This window comes from Triticum dicoccoides, chromosome 7A (genome assembly GCF_002162155.2).
Source record: "Triticum dicoccoides isolate Atlit2015 ecotype Zavitan chromosome 7A, WEW_v2.0, whole genome shotgun sequence".
In the NCBI taxonomy this organism is placed as follows: domain Eukaryota; kingdom Viridiplantae; phylum Streptophyta; class Magnoliopsida; order Poales; family Poaceae; genus Triticum; species Triticum dicoccoides.
The window spans coordinates 406,792,670-406,812,545 of record NC_041392.1 but is presented as its reverse complement, the minus strand read 5'-3'; positions in this window follow the sequence as shown (position 1 = coordinate 406,812,545).

Sequence of the window (19,876 nt, the reverse complement as noted above, 5' to 3'; positions counted from 1 at the left end):
TAAAACAACATCATGGTAATTCTGCTGAAAACAGCGTCAGTTCGGGTTAGTTCCATTCAAATCATACAAATTAGAGTCCAAAACAAGGGCAAAAGTGTTTGGAAAAGTAGATACGACGGAGACGTATCAACAAGCAATCCACCCAGATGTGTATTCAAGTTGCCACCTTAAGTTGAACCATTAATTAATAAGGTCACATCTGTCATGAATACTCTCAAACCCAATCCGCGTCTATGAGCATAGCATAGCAAATATAAGCAACGTAGAACTTCCATAGGTTTGATAATAAGAAGGTGCATAGGTACTGCCTCATCTACTTCCCAAAACCCACAATTTAATCAGATCCTAATCATGCAAGTGTTTGAGGATTGAATCTAATGCAATAAAACTGGGTAGTAAAGAAGTATGATCAAAGTGTTACTTGCCTTGCTGATGATCCACAAAACCTAGAGACTCGTAGTAGCACGCTTCGCACTCCGGGTACTCTATCACAAACAAACAAGCAGACAATAAGCAGTCAACTAGAAGCACAGGTAAAACTCAAATAAGAAGATCTAACTAGAAAGTTCAACTTAAGAACTCCGGTTTGCAAAAAGAATCAAATCGAACGAAACAACGAAACACAAACTGCGAAACAAACAAGATCCGATTACTAATCTGAACTAAAGTCAAATTTTACTGTTTCAAAATCTTGTTCAAGTTGTTTAACAGAAAGAGGGCTTCGAGACGAAGATCTAGGTGCTTGAATCGCCTGATTCTGACTAACGAGCGAAAAGTTAAACTAAAATGAAAATCGGATTAGAAATCGCGATCGAAAATAATCGCGAAAAATCCGAGAAAAAGAAAAACTGACGAAAAGGCTAACGAACGAATGTTCGCTGTCTATGGCTAACGGGCGAAAAGTTCGTTAAAATGAATGTACGGACGAACGTCCGCTATTTAACCGAACAGAAAAAACCGATCTAAACCAATTTAAAATAAAAAACTGAAACTAGGGTTTATATAAAAAACGGCCGGTTTCTAAAAAACCGGCAGCGTCTACCTCGGGTCCGGCAGCGGCGGCACGGCTCCGGCGGCGGGGCAAGGCTGCGGCGACGAGGCGAGGCGGCGGGGCGGCCGCGGCAGCGGCGGGGCAAGGCGGCGGCGGGGTGGAGCGGTGGGCTTCGGGGCTCGGCTCCTCGGGCTTTAAAGGTCGGCCGGGTGGAGTCCCGGTCGGTTACGGCCCAAAATCGGTTTCCCTTTTTAAAAAAAATATTCCAATGTGTAGAAAAAGAAAGAAAAGAAATACTAAACGGACTCCAAAAATAAATTTTCCCCGTCCTCTAAAAATCCGACGGACAAGGTGAACATTTATTTGGGCCTCTAATGCAATTTTGAAAAACAGATATTTTTCCTAATTTCAAATAAAATAGCAATAAAACACCGAATAAAATCCTATTTGATTTTAATATTAAATCTCCAATATTTCTCTATTTTGGGAAAGTCATTTTATCCCTTCTCTTTATTTTCATAAAAGAAATATATGAAGAGAAAATAATTAAAATCAAACGATCCTCTTTTCAAGATTTGAGAGAACTCAAATATGAAAATAACGAAATCCCCAACTCTCTCCGTGGGTCCTTGAGTTGCGTAGAATTTCTAGGATCAAACCAAAATGCATTAAAATATGATATGCAATGATGATCTAATGCATAACATTCCAAATTGGAAATTTGGGATGTTACATGCCAATTCATTTTGTACTCAACCTAAGTCTACTGCCAAGTACGAGCTTTCTGCACTGGTTGTGCATCCTTCTTAGAGTCGAATTTGCGCTTGTGATCATTATTAGCAGGCATGTCGTCGTGCATGAGCTTGTGTTCCCTTTCTGCGATGAGGGCTTTGTTTACCAAAGTTTGGAAATCCGAGAAATCAAACATACTGAGAGTGCATCTGAGGTGTTGGTTCAATCCTCCAAGAAATCTGTCGATCTTCCTTTCTTCTGTGGCCACATAATAGAATAACGGGCCAAATGGTTGATCTTGTGCAGGTTCTCACTTACTGACAGGCTTCCTTGTGTGAGAGTGAGGAATTCGCGCTGCTTGCCCTTCATAATCCCGGCTGGAATATGGTACTTGCGGAAATGGTCCTTGAATTTAGTCTAGGTAATTTCTTCTTCCGTTGGCCACATAGCCATAACATTATACCACCATATAGCGGCAGCTCCTTCAAGATAATGCGTAGCAAACGGAACCTTGTCAGCTTCTCAGTACGAGCAATCTCAAGCTTCTTCTTAATAGTCCTTAACCAATCATTGGCTTCCAAAGGATCAATAACTTGACTAAAACTGGGAGGCTTGGTCCTCTGAAAATCTGAGAGCTTGGAGTGATGACCATTTTGATTTCCATTCTGCCCAACCATAGCTTGCACACTTTTCAACAGCTCAATCAGATCGTTGTTTTTTCTTTCCCCAAACATACGCATAATTTGCTCAGTGGATGGCGGATGTGGCGGTGGAGGCGGTGGTGGCTGATATGGCTCGGGGGAATGTCCTGCCTGCCTTGCTAAGCGACGAACAGGGACATCCTCACAAGCGTGACTGCTGCTGCCTCCCCGCGTCATCATATTGTTTATTTTCCCAATATAAAGCAACCGAGATGAGAAATATCCAAAAATGGGAAGAAAAGCCAGCGACAAGCCGAAAGAAAGTAGCGAAAAAAACAAAGGCGAATAAAAAGGTTCCAACATAATTATACATAGACTCATACATGAAAGATAAACATCATGACTGGTTCGACTACCCTCATACATGAAACTAAGCATCATGACATGAATGACTACATCCATACATCAACCTCATGATGACTGCAGGTACTCTAACGATCTAGTGCTCGACGGGTGCTGCGGGCTCCTCTCCTGAGCTGGACTCGGATCTTGAGCTGATAGTGGAAACCTCTAGGTTAAAAGTGACACGGCGGCGCTGCCTCGAGGACTCCCTTAGGGGCAGGTGCGGGGTGAGGTCTAAGCATAGGGGTTGTAGGAATAGCGGCAAGGGAAGCCCACACAGCAGGGGCACTGTGAGGAGTCACTGCCAAAGGGTTTGTGGTACCCTGAGTGGTCACCGAAGTAACTGGAGTAATAGAGACTAGAGGAACGAATGGAGTGAATCCGACAGTAGGTGGAGGGTTCCTATTCTGAGCAGCGGCAAGGGCTATCCGGGCTCGGGTCAGCTCTCGGGCCAACTCAGATATCAAGAGATAACTGGTAGTGATATAGCGAGAAAGGTGGCTAGCAGGACAATCGCTTGCCGAATCAATGAAAGGAAAGCGGATATGTATGTTCTCGTGGAGAGACGGGTAGAAATAGAAACCTGGATGGGACTACATGCGAACCTCATTGTAGCACAAATCTACAAGAGCCTTGAGTGCAGCAAACTGGATAGTCTGAGATGGCGTGGAAGCAAAACCACCCTTAGAGGAACGGGTGTATGTGCCGAAAGGAGAACTATTGTATAAAGTGACATCTGCGTAATACTCGTACAGCAAACCAGACAGATGCTCCCGATACGCCTAATACACTAGATCGGCACCCTCTAGGTAGAGTCGTCACCACACATTCTGAAGCAGGTGCAACGAGGTGTACGGTGCTGGCTCAGACTGGTACAGGAACGGAACTGGAGCCATCTACACTCACAATCATCAGACAGTTAGTACTAGCAACAAATAAAATGCATGCAATGCAGCAATCAATTTCTATTACTACAGGCACTCAAAAAACTAACTACCGTTCATCTAGCGCATCGATGGTCTAGCGTTTCCTATAGTCAGCGCGGCTCTGATAACAAGTGTTGTGGCACCCCGGCTCAAAGTAACCAGATTACCTTGCATTGCCGGCCCAGAGATCAAGTCTTCTGGCAACACACAACAACTTGGTACAGAAAACAACCGCTTTATTGATGCTAGCGAAAACATAGGTTTGATATTAGATCAAGTAGTGAAGCCGATCGGCAGACACGGTGCGACTGAACAATATGTACATTATTTAATGAACATGAAGGGCCTCGATCACGATAACTAAGCGGCAGCAGAAAGACGATGAAGTGGAACTCCATAGCACAAGGACATCGATGTGGACGCGATCTAGACACGGGAAGCACTCCAAGTCAGTACATTGAATGCGCTCGCAAGCTCACAACAAGCATAAGCAAAATGGAAAAAAATATCATGACAATTAATCAACTTTAATGCAATGCAAGACATACTACTGATGCGGTGAAATTAACTTGTGCACCGAGTCACCTGGACTCCCTTACCAGACGGGTTACCTCATAACCAAACGGTGATCATACCCGGATCACAAATGGAACCAACACTTTGGTTTCCCACCATGATCATCTTCATGATCTCACAAATCATCACATAACGAATGCCAAACAATGAAAATTTTAGTGTGCAAGATTACTTATTAATGTTGATGCATGGTGTGACTTACTCATGAGCTATGTCCGTAACCGAGGACGAGGCTATTGATAGATTAAATACACTCTGTCAAGGTAGCGCACTTTACCCACACCACGAAATCCATGGCCTCGCCTTCCCATTCGGGTGAACCAATAGCATTCCAACGAAACCCTCCCAATTCCATGACACTCTCCCGGCCACTCCGACTAACTCCCCACTGGGCTAAGTCATGGGTGGCCCCGTGCCTACCAAAGGCATCAACGGCCACCATCGTGGCAAAAATGGTCCCAAACGGGGACAAGGTACCATAATAACAAAGGGCACACAAGGTTATGTCTGCTTACCTGGCCAGGGTACCGCACATCGGTAACCTTCCCTCGTTGGAGGAACCGACCAGAGGCATGACAACGGACCGAATAAAGACCTTCCCATAAAGGCAAATGTGGTTGCACTGGGAAAAACTCAATTTAGTGGCACCATGAGTCAATCAACGTTATGTTCAAGTTGAATTAACATTAGTTTTAACTTGAAATAAAATAACCCGAGTCACAATATGCCATGATCATGCAACAATTCTACATGCAAACCATACCACTCAAAGTAAACAGATCAACATCATCAAAGTTTCCTTCTTGAACTACTCATCATTAAACTTTACTGGTTTTTATCACTCATCATTTTGGTTATACCATAATATATTAAAATCAGTTTATCACATAAAGAAACTACCACTAATCATAAAAGCATAACCACACAAATAAAATTTCTTCTACTGACTTAAACTAGTTCATGCATTCAATCAGTACTATAACTAAGCATTTCAAGCATGACAAAGTAACTAGCATAGCCAATATTCATTTAAATAATTAAATGCATGAAAATCACTCATAATATAGTTGAAAAAATTCATAGATATTGAAATGACACCATACAAATGTTGGTGTGGCTTGGCTTAGTGCAGAGGAGTTTCACACTCCTCCTGGTTATCTGCAAGACAAGCTTCTCCCTTTGAAAATAATTAAAAACAGCAAAATAAAATATCAAGAACCACTCTAAAAATCACCAAAAATTATATACAGCAAGGAAAAATCTCCATTTTGGTGTGCTTCTAGAACTTTTGAAAAAAACACAATGCAAAAAGAATCAACTCATTTGGACTTATGGTTTAAGAGTTATGGCTGGTCAAAGTTTCCGGCCAAAATTTGATTTAAATTTGAATTAAAAGAAAAACCTGGGGGTGACGTCAATGGTGTATTCCAGGAATTCGCCTCCACTCATACCGCTTCGGGCGTGAGCGGTGCGGCTGACAACGGGCCCCACACATCAAGTTGGGGAGAGAGAGAGAGAAACAGAGACGGGCGGCGCTTCGCTGGCGCGTTCTCCGACGAGGAGGGCTCGGCTGCCAGATCGAGAGGGATCGATGGATAGAGGAGATGCTCGCTCACCTGCCTGTACGAGTGGCTTGGCTAGATGTGGACGGACGAGCTCGGAATGGGCTTCTCCAACGGCTGCAGAAAGCGTAGCTCGCCGGAGTTGACGACGACGGCGACGTGGGGCTGCACCAGGGGCTCCAACAGGTTCGGATGGCACCAGTGGACCGCCAGAGAGTCACCGGAGGAGTGGATTGAGCTCGAGGAGAATCAGAGTGAGAAGGAGGGGCTACGAGGATTGCCGGCGAGCTCTGGTCGGGATGGCGGCCAGAGGCCTGCGCGGCCGGGCTGCAACTATGCTACGGGTTTGTGGAGGCTGTGCGGTGAGCTTGGAGTGTTTGGAGAGGCTGGAGGGGTCTAAATTTATAGCCGGAGGGGGAGGGGGTACGTGGCTCCGCCAGAGCTCTCTAGAAGCAGCGCACGGTGACGAGGAGCGCCAGCTAGGAGGTGGCAATGCTTCAGAGATCACGCGGGCATTCTGAAGCTCGAAGACGAGCACTGGAGGTGGTGGGAGAAGAAGACAGGGGCACGGGTGCACTGTGGCTTTGGCCGCGACGTGCCCGTGCTCGCTGCGGCTGCTCCAGCATTGGCGAGTGGTAGGGAGGAGTCAATTGCGATGAAACGAAGACGGTGGCACGGTGCAACAGTCATCGACAAGCTCTGGATCGAGCACGCACGAAACAGACGTGCGGGCGCAGCGCTGAGCGCATCGGGCATGTTGCTAGAGCCGTGTCTTCACGCGATCACCACGCTGGCATGGTCAAGATGATGCCCACGTGATGCCAAACCATCTCCGAGGTGTTGTTTGTGTAGTGTTTGGTGTAAGAGAGGTGATGGCACACTTCCAGGCCAACCAGATGAGACTTGAGCTTCCTGGCAAGTTTTTGGACAGAAACTTGGTCGCCTAGTTTGGAGGGCTTCTAGAAGGAGATTAGGGCTAATCTTTTGGAGTTAAGCCTTACTTAGGAGGGTAATTAAGCTCAAGAAAAATCAGCCTCATTGGATCAAGGAAAAGGGTACTTGCTATAGAAACTGTATTTTGAGGCTAGAATAGAAATGATTTTCTGTAGAAACAATATTCCAAAAAGTCATGCAATATTTTTGCTCAGGGAGGTGGGCCAAGGTCCAAAGAATATTTGGGAATTTTCTCAGATTTTTGGAAGCAAGAAAAATGTGGGTTGCTTTGGAGCACAAGTTTTTGAATTGAATTTCAGTGAAGAATATTCCCTGGATTATTTTGGGATTTCTTCGAGAAAGAATGATGAATAAGAGATGTATGGGTCACTTAGGTGAAAATCGAGGACATGCCCAAGTGTTTAACTCCATTCAAATTGATTCAAAAAACCCAAATTCAAAGCAGAAGCAAATGAAGTCCGAAAAAAGAGAGAAGGCAAAAACTAGGCTATCACAGTTGGCTCGCTTCTCGGTGAGGATTTGGATGAGATTCATCATGTAATCGAGTTAGTTTTGTTATGGCTTGATCCTTAGTATCCCTTATGTTCTGAGATTGATGGTGTTATGACTTTGCCACGATTAATGTTTGTCACTTTGGGCCCGGGTGCCATGATTTCAGATCTGAATTGTTTATGTTTTCACCATTATGTCTATGTTCTAGATCCGATCTTTCATGTCATATTCACCCGTTATGTGTTATGATCCGTAAACCCTGGGGTGACAATAGTCGGGATACTTTCCGGTGATGACCGTAGTATGAGGAGTTCATGTATTCACTAGTGTTAATGCTTTGTTCCTGTTCTCTATTAAAAGGAGGCCTTAATATCCCTTAGTTTCCTTATGGACCCCGCTGCCACGGGAGGTTAGGACAAAAGATGCCATGCAAGTTCTTTCCATAAGCATGTATGACTATTTATAGATACATGCCTACATTATATTTATGAACTCAAGATAGTTTTGTACCACCTTAGGCTATGTGGCACCCCGGCTCAGAGAAACCGGAACGCCCCGTATTCCAGCCAAGAGATCGAGGGGAAGTCTTCTGGAATACGGCACTGCTAAGCATAGAACAAACCAGCTTTATATTATTACATGAATGTGATTACAAGGTCTCCAATATTAGAATGAATAACAACGGCACGGCGACACTACGCCTGCCATGGTTGCTCCATGCAAGAAGCAGAACAACACGATGCAGCGGAATAATTCTAGCAGCGGAACAGCGACGACGGTGATGAACTCCCATCTGCAGGGACTCTGGCCGGAACACTTATCCTAGCTCGCACGAACGGAAACCACGACAAGCAATCAAGCAATCACGACATGACCTGCAAACTGGCATGAAACGCCATGTCAGTACATTGAATGTACTTGTAAGCTCACAATAACTAGAAGCATTCAAGACAAACAATAGCATGGCAATTATAGATTAAGTAGGAATTTATCATGAGATCATCGGAATAACATGGCATGAACCACATGAACATGATACAACTGGTACAATATGAGCATGGCATGAATATATGAATCTGACGATACTAGCATGCAACATAATGACACTATATGCACCAGTTATTCTGCTCGGGTTACCTCATAACCATCATAAGCATCACTTACCAACCTCGAACATCACACGATCATCTCAGGATCAAATCAAGCTTGGTATAAACAATACCGTAGTAATCATTAAATGACCACAAGGATCTTGATCTTTACCCACGATTCTCGCACAACATCACGAATATCCAACAACTCGGTATCCTTGATACCACGGTGATCATTCACGGATCACAAACGGAACCTCTCTTGGCTCAACGGGTTACCTCGTAACCAAACGGTGATCATTCACGGATCACAAACGGAACCACTCAGGGCTCAATGGGTCACCTCATAACCAAATGGTGATCATTCACGGATCACATAACCATCTTATTTCATCATCGAACCGTGGTTGCTATTAAGCACATCATTAATATTAATACTGTCGACTCACAGTGTGACCGACACAAACTGGGCCCTTATCCATGGGCGCAGCTATCGATAGATTTATTATACACTCTGCAGAGGTTAGTACACTATACCCACACTACGAAACCCATGGCCTCACACTCCCATTCGGGTGGACCAACGGCGTTCCGACAAAACCGTCCTACTGCCATGACACCCAGCCACTCCGACCAGTTCCCCTTTGGGCTAAGTCCTGGGTGGCCCCGTGCCTACCAAAGACACCAACGGCCACCATCGTGGCAAAACGGCCACCATCGTGGCAAAACGGTCCCAAACGGAGACAAGGCTTATGTCCGCCTACATGATCAGGGTAGCACGCGCCCATAACCTTCCCTCATCGGAGGCACCGGCGAGAGGCAGGACAATAGACCTAGTTAGGACCTTCCCATAAAGGTAAGTGTGGTTGCATGGGTCAGATCAATATGGTGGCACCATGACTCAGCCAACAGTTGTTCAAGTTTAAATTAATCCGGTTAAACTTGAATGCAATATGCTGAGCGATGATAAAATAACGTGATGCACTTACAATGCATCAGCATGATATCAACATAAGCACAGGGTGCAACATAACTATCCACCATATCAACAATGAATCATCTCCAACTGAGCATGGCATAATGATGATCATGAATATCACAAGCACAACACTACTCATAAAATGACCATTGTCATCAACAATAAATACCATGCAAGAACACATCAATAGCGTTACCGAGTAAACACTTAATCAACTAGCAGCAAAGGAACAATGCATATTAACAGTACTCGATAACCGATATTAGTCATGCACTGAAGAACATGACCAACCCAACATGTACTACTATCAAGCATAGCAATATGAATGTAATACAAACAAGTAGTTCATGATAACAAAGTGCAAGATAGCATAGCATGATGGTAACCACCGATCCATAGGCATAACCGAACTAACAACAGTACTAGAAAAACAATCATACAATTATTAAAGATTCAAGTTGCAAAACAATGCTACTACATGACTATCATGCAAATGGTGGTTGTGGCTTGCCTGGGGTGAAGAAGGCACTGGGGAGAAGTGCGGTGAAGCCGCGGAAAGATTTGCCGGAAACCGTTCTCTCTCAGAGGGGCTGTTTACATGCAAGGGCAAAAAGGTCATTTTCACAGTGTCAAACCATAGTGAAAATGAAACCAACAGAACGGGCACGGCGAGACAAAGAAGTGGGCTTTGGATTCACCTCAAACGGAGTTGCGAGCAAAAGTTATAGCCCGACGAAGTTTAGGGACCAATATGTAAAAAGACCCTCTACGAACAGGCCCCTGAGCTGAAAAACAGAAAGCGCATTTAGTTGAATACGCCTCCTCTGCAGGAAAAACGTATTTCTAGCCGTAGTTAAATTGGAATACACCTTCTCTTAAAGAAAACGTATTTCCAAGCGAACTAAGACCAAAGTACGCTTTCACTAAATGAAAACGCATTTCAGCAAAATTCGTTTCCACTTATCTGACGTGGACGGCGGGGGTCAACGTGTCTGGCTGGCGGGTGGGGCCGGGAGAGACGTGGGGCCCGCTGATAGGTCCTTCCTCTTCCTCGCGTGCCTGCCCGCGCCTGGCGACTCCGGCCACCGTAGGCGGCGCCCGACCTACCGGAGCGCTCAGGGGACGGAGCTGCAGCGCCTGGTGGGGGTTGTCTCCGCCGGGGAGCTCTTAAACGGGGGCGAACATAGCCGCGGCGGAGGAGAGCTTTGGTCGCCGGTGATCTTGGCGCTCCAGTCCATCCGAGGAGAAGGGGAAGGTGCGGGGAGGATCTGTATGCTCCGGGCTGTCTACTTGAGGTGGAAAGAGGGAGAGGGAGGCTCAGACTCGAGCTAATTTAGGTGGGAGGCCACGGCGGCCATGGCGGCCAACAAAGGCGAAGAGGAGCTCTTGAGCTCGAATGAGAGTCTAGGGAGGGGTAGTGGAGAGTGGCGGAGAGCTTGGCGCGGTCAGGAGGCCTCGAGGCTGCTTAAATAGCCGAGGGGAGGGGGGAGCCATGCTGGCGTCGCCGCGGACGCGTGGCCGGTGCCGCGGACGCGTGTGCACACGCATGAGCTCAGGGTTAGGCGATGAGAGGGAACGGGGGAGAGCTCATGGGGAGGAGGTGGCCAAAGGAGCGTAGGGAGGAAGAGACGAGGAGGAAGACGGCGGTCGGTGCACTGTGCTGTCGTGGGCGTTTGGCGGCAAGCGTCAGTGAGGAAGCGGACGGAGGAGGTGAGCTATCCAAGGGGGCGACGATGAGGTGAAGACGTTGGACACAGCCACACGCGCTACGGCGATGAGAGGAGGAGGTGCCGAAGCACAAACGGCCACTGGACGCGGCCACTGCACATATAGCGCGTGCACTGTGATGCCATTAACGCGATCACCGCGCGCACTGCCATGTAGCGGGGGAGATGGGCTTGAACATGTTGTCTAGTGGTAAGTCCTTCAAGGGGAGGTTTCAACTGTGGTGGTAGATTAGTGAAAAGTGCTCTGGTTAAATGGTAGTCATCCTTTGAAGTTTACTGCAGTAAACTTGGCCGAGAACTGCTGATCAACAGGTAGGGGATTGGTGCGAGAGAGTTTGTCTGGGGTGATCATCTTAGGAAGGACTATAATCCTGTTAATTTTGAGATGATTTGGACCAAGATACACCATAGTTGCTTCACAACTGCATATTTAGTCCAGAATCAAGATCAAGATGGTGCACTCACGTGGAGCATCAACATGAGCTCAAATTTTGCAAGTCTTAATGATTTGGGCATAGTAAGATGCTGCAAAAATTTCATACCAATTGGATTCACCAAAATGGTACTTCCTTCAGAGCTATGCTCCCTATCCAGAAACTTGCAAGAATTCTACAGAAATATTGGCTTCATTAAATGGTCCCAAATTTGGTGGAGAGAAGTAATATAGGTAGGAGCATGATCTGGTAATTTATCAGGATTTTTAAAGCAACATAAAATGCACTTGCTTCACAACCTGAAAATTTTACCAAAAGCAAAGATTTGGTTCTGTGTTCACATAGATAATTTTATGGAGCTGAAACTTTTAGGAGTGAGATAATATGAGCACAAGAAGAGGCATGCAAAATTTCAAGTCATTTGGATTCTCCTAGCTAGTACTTCCTTCACAGTAGCTTCTGTTTGACAGAAACTTTGAAAAATCACTTAGGAAGATTGGCTAGGCAAATAAAGTTGAATTCTGGAATGTGCAAATTATTTGGACATAGAAGAGTGTCCAAAAGTTTGGGAGAAAACAAGATAAGATAAATGACACTTCCTTCACAAAGTGCCACTCTGAACAGAAATGAAGAATAATTATTGGGGAATTATTCTTGGGCTAGGACAGGAAAGTTTGGGCATATTTGAGCAATATATGACCCAAATAAATTATGAGAATTATTTGGGAATTTTTGGATGTACAGAAATATAGGTTGCTTCACAACCTAGGGCAGATAGGGTTATTCCTTCAATAGAAAAAGGAATATTTCCTAGAAAAAGATTTTAGGGTATGGTCAAGGAGTGAAGTGACATGATCTTGGCAAGGTTTTGAGGATCACGAGTCACTTGGGAGAGGAAATGAAGGAAATTTCCCAGGTGGCAAGGCCACAGAACCACTCCAAAAAGAAAAACAGAGCAAAAACCAAATAATTCAAAAAGAAAAAGAAAAGGGCCAAAAACCAGGCTGTTACAGGTTATGACTGTTATATGATGAATGTCATCTAACGAATTCACCGATCCAATGCCTACAAATTTCCTATATATTGTTCTTTCTAAGTTACTAATGTTGTTGCTACTGTTGCACTTGCTACAAAATCATTGCTATCACTATTACTGTTACTATTATTGTTGCTACTACTATCAAAACTACCATATTACTGTGCTACTGGCCACCTTGCTGCAGATATTTAATCTCCAGGTGTGGTTGAATTGACAACTCAACTGCTAATACTTGCAAATATTCTTTGGCTCCCCTTGTATTGAATCTATGAATGGTACTCATGATGATGCAAGTACCTTCGTTGATGATAATATGCCACTAGGTGAATTTATTTATGAACAAATTGCTAGACCTAAAGATATTGGGAATGCAGAAACTGATGAAATTATTGACACTGATGAAGTACTTGAGACTGAAAATATTGAAACACCTACTAGGCCTAGCTCTCCTTGATATGAATTAGCTAAGATACCTGAAGGCTATGGATGAGGAGACAACTAGAGATTTTTTTTTGCTTGCAATGATAGAGATGAGCTTAAGAAATTACTATGCAAACTAAAGGAGAAATCCTTGATTGCTAGAATGAAACGTGTTCCTAAGTTTTCTACTTCACCTATGTTTGTTGATGATAAGGATTATGAATTCTCGACCCAGAGTTAATTACTTTGGTTGAATCTGATCCTTTCCATGGCTTTGTAACTAAAACTGTAGTGGCACACCTTACTAAATTAAATGATATAGCCACCCTATTTGCTCATGATGATAAGATTCGCTTTTATTATATCCTCATATTATTTTTGTTCTCATTAAAGGGTAATGCTAAGATATGGTACAATACTCTTGCTCCTGGTTGCGTGCGTAGTCCGCAAGATATGATTCATTACTTCTCTGAAAAATATTTTCCTACTCATAAGAAACAAGCTGCCTTACATGAAATATTTAACTTTGTGCAAATTGAAGAAGAGAGTCTCCCACAAGCTTGGGGGAGGCTTCTCCAATTACTTAATTCTTTTCTTGATCATCCTCTTAAGAAAAATGAAATACTTGATATCTTTTATACTGGACTAACCGATGCTTCTAGGGACTTCCTAGATAGTTGTGCAGGTTGTGTTTTCATGGAACGAACTGTTGAACAAGCTGAGGAATTATTGAATAACATATTGAAAAATTATGATGATTCAACTTTTCCCGAATCACCGCCTAAACCCACTCCAAAGAAGAGGGTATCTTATATCAGAGTCCTGAAGATATGCTAGAGGCAAAGAAATGTATGAAGGAAAAAGGTATTAAAGCAGAGGTTGTTAAAAATTTACCTCCTATTCAAGAAATACATGGACTTCACACACCACCACCAAAGGTGGTAGAGGTAAATTATTTAATGAAATTTGATCAAGGTGACATCCCTTAAAATAAACATCCTAGTCAATGCCTTTATGAGTTTGACAACTACATTAGAAAACAAGCTCACTTCAATGAAAGTGTTATGAAACAATTGAAATACAAGTCAAATATGATTACTCGCTTGAGTGACTTGTTATTCAGAATCACTAATGATGTAAGAGGTGTAGGAAAACATGCTTCTATGGTTCAAACTCAACTAGAACAAGTCACTAAATCTCAAAAAGAATTGCTTGATGAGATGAATAATAATATAAATGATCATGTTGTTAGAGTAACGACTAGAGGAGGTAGAATGACTGAGGAACCACTTTATCCTAAGGGACATCCTAAAAGAGTTGAACAAGATTCTCAAAGAATTAACACTGATGCACCTAGTCCTTCTAAAAAGAAGAAGAAAAAGAAAAATTATATGACTTTGCATGCCTCAAGTGAACCTGAAATAGAAAAACCTCCTGATAATGATAATGATGTTTCTATTTCTGATGCAGAAACTCGATGTGGTAATGAACATTCATCTAGTGATAATGAAAAATATAATGATGATTCTCATGAAGACACTCAACCAGACAATGATAAACAACCAGATAATGATGTTGAAATAAAACCAGATGTTGATTTTGATAACCCACAACTTAAAAATAAAAGATATTATAAAATAGACTTTGTTGCTAGAAAATATGGAAGATAAAGAGAACCATGGGCTCAAAAACCCATGCCCTTTCCACCTAAATTAACTAAGAAAAAGGATGATGAAGAATTTGAATGCTTTGCTGAAATGATTACGCCAGTCTTTTTGCGCACTCGCTTGACTGATATTTTAAAGATGGCCTCATATGCAAAATACATGAAAGACATCATTACTAATAAAAGAAAGATACATGAAGCTGAAATCTCCACCAAGCTTGCCAATTATTCTTTTAAGGATGGAGTAACTAAAAAACTTGGAGATCCCGGAACACCAACTATACCTTTCTCCATCAAAAGAAATTATGTCAAAACCGGTTTGTGTTATTTAGGAGTCGGTGGAGGGCTGGACGAACAGTAGCCCATCAAGGGGTGGTTCAACAGGACCCTGTGGACAGTGCTGGTTGAACAGTAGCCGGTGGAGGAGCGCGCGGTGGAGGCTGGATGAATAGGAGCCCCTGGATGAACAGTCGCAGGTGGAGGCTAGAGGAGGTCGACGGTGGATGAACAGTAGCATGTGGAGGCTGGAGGAGGTGGATAGTGGAGATGAACAGTAGCCCGTGGAGTCCCATTTTGCGGTATGCCACACCTCTCCTGATGAACAGGACCCCATTTCCACCCTAGGAGGTCCGTTTCCTCCATTTTGCGGTACACCAGACCCCTCCGATGAACAGGATCCCGTTTTGACCGTGGCCGGTCGAACACAAGGTCATTTCCTCCATTCTGCGGTACGCCAGGCCTCGTTTCCATCGGCTCTTCCATCCAAGCCGGTTGGCTCCCGCTGAACATGACGACGCAATCCATTCCGACCCAGCGGGTTGCCTCCCCATGAACACGACAATGGTGCAACTTCTCCGTTCCGACCCAGCCATGTACACGAGCCCTGGCCGTATGTATGCGCGAGTAGGCATTCGAGACCCCGCCCATATGTACGTACGTGGCCGTATTTTCTTTCTTGCACCCTGGCCGCTCTACGTACGTGTACATGCTACGTCTGCGCCTCTACTACAACCCGTGCGCGCCCCTACATCGACTAGTATGTACGTACACATTCACAACTAGAATGACAACGCTACATACGCTTCGACCAGGTGGGTCCCGACTGTCAGGCACTTCCTTGCGTGCGAAGATGTAGCTGGTGGGTCCCAGCAGTCAGGGGGGAAATGTTTTGTTCATGAAATACAGAGGCCCGTCCGATGGGTCCCTACTGTCAGGTGGAGGAATCATTATTTTCCATGTAATAAGGAGGCACTTCCTTGCTGCTGCCGTGGAGCCAGCTGTCAGCCTCTCCACGTATAGTAAACTTCCGATGGAAGTCGTTCCTTGACCACGTTAACCATGCTGCGCCGGGAGCATCAGGGTGGTGGACGACGGCGAGGCCTAGGAAGGGGATGACACGGAGCCAAGGAAGACGCGATAGTGGATGCCCACGTGGAGGGGAGTACGTGGGTTGACTGCATTGGCTGCGGTGTGAGGCTGCCGTCGCCGGAGAATAACAAGATGTGTGGGTGAGTATAAAGGGATGGCATGGCTAGCGGTGGAAGCACAGCCGGACATGGGAGGCAGAAGTAGGTGGCACGGCCGACGCTTGTTTGGGTGGCTAGAGCAAGAAGGCCAGAGGTTGAAGAAGCACTATGGATGTTGGATGGACATCGTATGGTCACTGGAGCTAGAATCGTTCATATTGACTAAGTTGACAAAGCCCTCCGTCCTCGTCAACTTAATAGGCCCACAGGTCAGCCTCCCACTATGCTGGGTCCTAGCTAGCAGGGGGAGTATTCATTTTCTTGTGCGTAATAAGGAGGCACTTCCTTGCGTGCGAAGATATAGCCGGTGGGTCCGAGCTGTCAGTGGTAGTATTCATTATTTTTGGCTTAATAAGGATGCACTTCCTTGCGTGCGGAGATGTAGCTAGTGGGTCCCAGCAGTAAGGGGGAGAAAACATTATTTTTAGGGAAAAAAGGATGCAGTTGCATGCATGCATCCATGGGCGTGGTGCGTCCCCACTGTCATCCTCTCACGTACAGTCATCTTCCGAGGACTCTTGGTTGTTGACCACGTTGACCACACTGTGTTGAGCGTACCAAGGCCGATGGACGACGACGAGGCCCCAGACTGGAATGACCCGGAGATGGGGAAGATGTGGCAGTGGAATCACAGATGGAGAGGAGTGGGAAACTTGACTGGTTCGGGTGCACGATAGCACTGCCACCCACAGGAGACGGGAGCAAAAACAGAGGTTGAAGAAGGAGCACGGTTGTTGGATTAACATCCAATGGTCCAGCTGCTAGAATCATTTGTTGATTAAGTTGACAAAGCCCAGCGTACACTTCCACTTAGTAGGCCCACAAGTCAGCCACCAAATTTGATGGGTCCCAGCTGTCAATGGGAAGAATAGTTTTTTCGCATAACAAGGAGGTACTTTCTTCCGTGCGAAGATACAGCCGGTGGGTCCCAGCTATCAGGGGAGGAAAAAAATTCAGCTCAATAAGGAGGAACTTTCCTTGCGTGCGACCATGGACCTCATGGGTCACAGCCAATAGGCTCTCCACGTACAATCCTCTTCCAATGACTCTCGTTTGTTGACCACGCTGCGCCGAGCGCCACGAGGCGGTGGACGACGGCGAAGCCCCGGACGGGAACAACCCGGAGATGGGAAGACGCGGCAGTGGAGTCACGGATTGAGAGGAGTACAAGGGTTATAACTGGTTCTCTTGCGGCGTGGGGCTCCAGTCGATGGAGAATAACAGGAGGTGTGGAGGGGTGGAGGGATAGCCTGGCCGGCGGTGGGGTTGCACTTTGCAGCGATGCGTGCTAGGCAGAGCCGCTAGACACCGGAGGCCAGACCAGGCGGTCCCGGCGATGCTGGAGGAAGAAGACGAGAGATTGAAGGTGCATGTGGGCCGTTGGATATAAATCCAATGGCTGTGGATGTCATAATCATTTGTTGACCAAGTTGACAATGCCCTGCGTAGGCTTCGACCTATTCTCCCACATGTCAGTGTCGGCGTTCTGGGAACGGGGGTCCCCAGACTTGCCTGCCTGCGGCCTGCGGCGTGGCTCAAATGGGGGCCCAGCAAGGCCCATCTTCACCAACACAAACCCAAGACCCTCGCGAGGGGCCAAGCCTCGTGGGGCGGACGACGCGGAGCTTCCTCAGGCACGGCCTTGTCAGGCTGGCTCATGAGAAGGCGGAGAGATCAAGGTGGGGTACCTCACGAGGAGCCCATGATGCAAGCCATGACAACTCAGGGCGCCAGGCGGGTGCCAGCCCGCGCAGCGTCCTCCTTTCCACTTTGGTGCAAGGGGGGCAAGCGCAGCCGCGGAGTACCGAGGCATCAGGCAAAGGTTGCCATTTCGGTGCAATGAGACCAAGACCAGGAGGACTATGAGACGGAGGTCACCGTGGAGCCCAAGACGGCGTCATCACCAGAGCTTTGCGCAGGCGAAGACTACTTTTGTCAGGATAGCTGATACTTGTTGTCCCCCTTCAAATTAGCCCGCCATTGTTGGCTCCCTTCCCGCTCAATATTTGGGGAGAGGACCAGGGCCTCTATAAATAGGACCAGCCACCCACATAGCTGGAGGGAGGACAAAAAAGAGGTAGGAAGGAAGAGGCTCGTTAGAAGGGTCGGTCAGAGGAGAGCAGAGAGAGAGAGAAAGGTGACTGAACCCCTCCGAGCAGTTCATCGCCCCAGCCAAGAACAGACCCTCACAAGGCTGTTCTTCCTTGTATTGTTCATCATCATCAGCCCAAGAGGCAATCCACACACCACACACTGGAGTAGGGTATTACACCACAACGGTGGCCCGAACCAGTATAAACCCTGTGTCTCTTGTGTTGTTCTTTCCTTAGTTTAGATCCAAGCATGGCGGAGGGGTGCAGGTAGGTAGGAGGCGAAATCTCCACGCGCACCCCAGTGTTCGAACCTCAAGGGTCTGCTGGAACCCGAAATCCGACATTTGGCGCGCCAGGTAGGGGTGCGCCGGAATTCGTCTTCCACCGCCCCGTTCTCCTCCGACCGTCACGCCCATGTCTGACGCTAGTCGGGCCCGCACCGAGCGCCGGGCCGCACTCGCTTCCCGCGTCGCCCAGACGGCCCCTCTCGGCGGGCATCCACGCCATTCCCCGTCACCTACCGTCAACACCGCCACCAGCCCGGCGGGGGACGAGCGGCAAGCATCGTCCTAGCATCCGTCCGTGCGGCAAGACGGCCGCACCGCAACTCCCTCGCTCGCCCCAGCTGGATCTTCGTCCCGCGCGCTCCCCGCGCATGGAGGCTCGGGATGCACTCATCGCGGCAAACGAGCTCCTGCGCTACCGTCCCGTCGACAACGTCTACGAGGAATGGCTCGACCGCGTCGCCGAGCTCATCCGCGCTTTAGGGGGCTCTTCCGCACCGTCCGTTCCGCTGCAGCGCACCCCGCCCCGCGCGGGCGAAGAGGCTCTGGCGGCGCCCTGGCCGCCTCCTCCTCAAGAAGACGCCATGGCTCCATGGCGCATGGACCCTGGGCGGAACCCGCTCCCTCAGGCGCCAACGCAGCAAGAACAGAGCTGCCAAGAAGTCCCTCGCCCGCCAGAAGCTGCCCGGGCGCTCCCTGCTCCAGCACGTCGCGACCATCCCCCTGCTCTAGTGCGTGGGGACATGCAAGACCAGGCTCTCCGTCACCCAAGGCCTCCCTTGGCCACAGCAGGCTGCCGCGCCTACACCACCGAACTACGCAGTGTCGCGTGGCCCGGCAAGTTCAAACCAGACCTGCCTCCTCGCTACGACGGCCCGGCCGACCCTATGGAGTTCCTCCAGCTCTACGAGCTGGGCATCGAAGCTGCCAACGGAGATGAGAAGGTCATGGCGAACTGGTTTCCCATGGCGCTCAAGGACGGGGCCCACACCTGGCTCCTGAACCTGGCTCCAAGCATAATCTCCTCCTGGGAAGAGATGCGCACCCGCTTCATCGCCAACTTTCAAGGTACTCGCGACCGGCCACCCGCCGTGAGTGACATGCACCGCATCAAGCAACAACCCGGGGAAACCCTGCAGAAGTACATCCAGCGCTTCAACAACGCACGCCTCAAGATCCCCAAGGTGACTGAGGAGGCCATCATCTCGGCTTTCTCCGACAGCGTGCGCGACGTCAAGATGAAGGAGGAGCTGGTGATGCATGAAGACCTGTGCACTTCCTTGGAGCTGTTCAACTTGGCAAACAAGTGCACCAGGGCTGAGGAGGGGCATCTCTCCCTCC